General features: G+C 35.0%; 1 protein-coding gene across 3 annotated transcripts in view; it reads right to left on the reverse strand.

Annotated features, from left to right (window-relative positions):
- Positions 1-4,092: 4,092 nt before the first annotated feature.
- LOC109100305 (interleukin-1 receptor-like 2) overlaps positions 4,093-5,000 on the reverse strand; it is a 16,025-nt gene continuing 15,117 nt past the window's right edge. For all 3 annotated transcript variants that reach the window (XM_042764365.1, XM_042764363.1, XM_042764364.1), the window contains one exon: positions 4,093-5,000. This exon is cut by the window's right edge. The gene's annotated coding sequence lies outside the window, so the exon portion shown is untranslated.

Below are 5,000 nucleotides of genomic sequence, written 5' to 3' on the forward strand. Positions count from 1 at the left end.
CTTTTACTAGTGGTCTGACAAAAAAAATAAAGGGAAAAAGAAATATAGGCACAAAGATGAAAATAAAAAATAAGTCCATTGTCAGAATTTTTAACTGTTGTGTTGTCCTCTGTCTATGCAGTATATACTTTCCAACTGAAGATTCATGAGATGAACCCTTGAGCTATTTCAGAGAAATGGTTTATCATTGGTTGATCTACATTCTCTTCATTAGCCAAGATTCACTTGCACAATCCATGCCAAATTTATGAAAAGTCTAATAATAATATGTAAAAAAATGTGCTTGACAGTTTATGACAACTTGATGAACCATTTTGCATTTAATGACTTATACGATGAACTAAAGACTAGATGTTTTGAGGGGTAAGACTATTGCACAGAAAACTATAACACATTTTGAGCAACATGACATTAGCAACTGATAATGTAGGAAACCGCAGATAAATGTGCTTAGTCAATTGCATGAATGTACAAAAGCAATCGCAACTTGTTCAAAAGAACGAGAAACTGGTTTTATGATGTGTATAGATGACTAGACGATGTGGAGGTTGTACAAGTAGTTCTGAGAATTTCATTTCTGATTTGAGAAATGCACCAAAGCGACTGAGAAAAACTGTAAAAATGCTTTACATGCTGTAAAATAAAAAAAATAAAAATACACATTTACCTGTTTTCCCTATGAAAGGTTTGCACAATTGCCTCTTCCACTGTGAAACCACGATTTATGACATGATCCACAAGTGTGGCTCTAATTTCATCAGAGACTCTGACTCTTCTTTTTTTTCAACCACTTCCTCTATTATGTCTTCCTCTAACACCACCACCACGTATTCTTAAACGTCTTCCAATTGTTCTTCCACAAGCATGTTGCTGCAGTTCAGGGTTGTGGAAGTCCTCCATTCTCAAAAAAAAAAAAAAAATTAGTAATTGCACTGTGGGCAGTCTACATATATATGCTCCCAAACTTGATTGGTTAAATGGTTGATTCAAACTGTATTGTAATTAGAGGTAATTTGCCAATTAAGCAGACATTACAAACAATGTCAGTGTCAGATATTTATGGAATATACATGCGTGTATACCAATTTTTCATACTTGAATGGATCGTTTTGAATGTTATGGCTTACATGATGAAAAATGATTGAGAAGTTGTAAAGAGTTTGAGAGTTTAAGTGAGAATCGACTCATCAGTTTTGATCAACAAGTCATGTGCAATCAGTTGTTGTGCAAACTGCAGACAATTGTACTGTTTGCACACATGTGCCGAAGCTTTTGCAGTTTGCTCAAATCAATGAGAAATTCCAATCTGATGTAAACAAGAAGCTAATTGTTCAGAAATCTGAACTTATTGTTTCGGGGGGTAATTAATTCAAGAACTGAGCCAAAGCAATTGAGATAAACTGTAGTATTACTAACTAATAAACATTACAATGTCATTGTGATATAGAAAAGACATAAGGGCACAAAGGTAAAAATACTAAATTAAAAGTACCAAAAAAGCCCTGCTTTTATGATGTGCACAATTGACTAGATGATGTTGAGGTTGAACAAGTAGTTTTGAGAATTTAATTTCTGATTTGAGAAATGCACCAAAGCGAATGAGAAAAACTGGACCGTCATGATTTAGCACATAGTTGGCATTAATTAGCATGTTGTCAATGTGTTTTAACACTTTGCTAGTGTTCTAACATTTTGATATCATGATTTAACATGTCTCTAACATGTTTTAGTCGGCTTTAGTCTGGTGTTAACGTGTTAACAGCATGATTTAACACATTGTTAGCATGAATTAGCATGTTTTGCTAACTTGTTTTAACACTTTGCTAGTGTTTTAACATTTTGCTATCATGATTTAACGTATGCATGTTTTAATATGTTGCTAACATGATTTAACCCCTTGCTAACATGTTTTAGCATGTTGATAGCATGATTTAACATGTATGCATGTTTTAATGTTGTTAACATGGTTTAACATTTTACTAACATGTTTTAGCATGTTGATATCATGTTTTAACAAGTTGCTAACATATTTTAGTACACTTTAGTATGTTGCTTACATGTAAACAACATGATTTAACACATTGTTAACATGTATTAGAATGTTGCTAACATGTTTTAACACTTTGCTAGTACATTTTAGTATGCTGTTAATATGATTTCATACTTTGCTAACATGTTTTAGCTGTTGATAGCATGATTAAATGTGTCACTAACATGCTTTATTATGCTTTACTATGTTGCTAACATGTTCACACGTTGCCAGCATGATCTAACACGTTGTTAGCATGTATTAACACAATACTAGTATGATTTAACACATCCTTAGCATGATTTAAGTTAACATATTGCTAGCATGAATTAGCACATTGCTAACGTTTTAACATTGCTTACAGCTTAAATAGCAGATCAGTATGTCTGTTTGTTTGTAATTAATTTTGAAATTTACTAGCAATTTCTAAGTGAAAATTGTTTCTATACTAGATTTTTTTTTCAGTGTATGATACAGGTGCATCTCAATAAATTAGAATGTCATGAAAAAAGTTCATTTACTTCGGTAATTCAACTCAAATTCTGAAACTCGTTTATTAAATAAATTCAGTGCACACAGACTGAAGTAGTTTAAGTCTTTGGTTCTTTTAATTGTGATGATTTTGGCTCACATTTAACAAAAACCCACCAATTCACTATCTCAACAAATTAGAATGCTTCATAAGACCAATTAAAAAAACACTTTTTTAGCGAATTGTTGGACTTCTAGAAAGTATGTTCATTTACTGTTCATGTACTCAATACTTGGTAGGGGCTCCTTTTGCTTTAATTACTGCCTCAATTTGGCGTGGCATGGAGGTGATCAGTTTGTGGCACTGCTGAGGTGGTCTGGAAGCACAGGTTTCTTTGACCGTGGCCTTCAGCTCATTTGCATTTTTTGGTCTCTTGTTTCTCATTTTCCTCTTGACAATACCCCATAGATTCAGGTCTGGTGAGTTTGCTGGCCAGTCAAGCACACCAACACCATGGACATTTAACCAACTTTTGGTGCTTTTGGCAGTGTGGGCAGGTGCCAAATCCTGCTGGAAAATGAAATCAGCATCTTCAAAAAAGCTGGTCAGCAGAAGGAAGCATGAAGTCCTCCAAAATTTCTTGGTTAAAACGGGTGCAGTGACTTTGGTTTTCAAAAAAAAACACAATGGACCAACACCAGCAGATGACATTGCACCCCAAATCATCACAGACTGTAGAAACTTAAACACTGGACTTCAAGCAACTTGGGCTATGAGCTTCTCCACCCGTCCTCCAGACTCTAGGACCTTGGTTTCCAAATGAAATACAAAACTTGCTCTCATCTGAAAAGAGGACTTTGGACCACTGGGCAACAGTCCAGTTCTTCTTCTCCTTAGCTCAGGTAAGATGCCTCTGATGTTGTCTGTGGTTCAGCAAATTCCTTGACGCGTCTGTGTGTGGTGGCTCATGATGCCTTGACCCCAGCCTCAGTCCATTCCTTGTGAAGTCCACTCAAATTCTTGAATTGATTTTGCTTGACAATCCTCATAAGGCTGCAGTTCTTTCGGTTGGTTGTGCATCTTTTTCTTCCACACTTTTTCCTTCCACTCAACTTTCTGTTAACATGCTTGGATACAGCACTCTCTGAACAGACAGCTTCTTTGGCAATGAATGTTTGTGGCTTACCCTCCTTGTGAAGGGTGTCAATGATTGTCTTCTGGACATCTGTCAGATCAGCAGTCTTCCCCATGATTGTGCAGCCTAGTGAACCAAACTGAGAGACCATTTTGAAGGCTCAGGAAACCTTTGCAGGTTGAATTGGTGGTTTTTTTGTTAAATGTGAGCCAAAATCATCACAATTAAAAGAACCAAAGACTTAAACTACTTCAGTCTGTGTGCATTGAATTTATTTAATACACGAGTTTCACAATTTGAGTTGAATTACCGAAATGAACTTTTTCTCGACATTCTAATTTATTGAGATGCACCTGTATTTAATCATTTATGAGAGTGATTTATCATATTTTTCACTGATTTATGTCATAGCCTATAAAAGCATTTGCCACAAGGAGAAAAGCATTTATCACAAGATTTGTTTTTAATTATATTTATTGTTTTTCTCTAAAAAGATTTAACAATATTTACTCTGACATGAACTGTAGTCACAATAACTGCCACTTGTAAAAGCTCACTATATTTACTTATTTATTTATTTTTTGTTGAAAAATATGAATAATGATAATTAATAACAAATTAGAAAAAAAAACAAGAAAAGTAAACAAATAAAAAGAGTAGAAACTCCTGGCTCTGTAACTGTAAACACAAAATATCCTTCTTCATATGCATTAATTTAACATGCTGCATTTAAAAAAATAAAAAGTATATAAAAATAATGGAGAGAAACTGAAACAAAAATTCTATGTACTTCCATATAAATATCAGTTCATTTTAACTTTAATTTGCATTACCAGTGTTTTTTTTTTTGTTTTTTTCAAGATACTTGGCAAAGTTTCTTCACACAAATGCAACAAAACTTCTCTACCCAAGTACACACACTCACACATTGCAAGCTCGCATATTAAGGGGCCGTTCACACAGAACACATCTTTGCATTTAATACTGCGAAAGGCAGTGCTCAGGAATTGGTTTTTTAAAAAGCGCAACACAGAATGCGTCCTCTGCCATGTTGCTGTCAAATAAACAGTTGCCATGCCAACTTGCAACTGTGAACAAAATCTGGCAACGCTTGCCCCGCCTCTGGGGTCTTCTGATTGGTCCACAGTTTTGGAACTGACATTGATGAGCAGTTGAAATTCTTTTTACTTGACACGGCGTCTTAAAAAACACGGCACAAGCAAAACGGTGATGCACATCCGTCTAGCACACTGGAATAGAAAATGCGTTCTGTGTGAAGGGCCCCTAAGTGTGCATTTTTTCTAAGTGCAGCACACTTGACTTGTGTAATCAATACACATTCATAACGAGTTCATGTACTTGTG

Source organism: Cyprinus carpio, chromosome A9 (genome assembly GCF_018340385.1).
Source record: "Cyprinus carpio isolate SPL01 chromosome A9, ASM1834038v1, whole genome shotgun sequence".
Taxonomy (NCBI): Eukaryota; Metazoa; Chordata; class Actinopteri; order Cypriniformes; family Cyprinidae; genus Cyprinus; species Cyprinus carpio.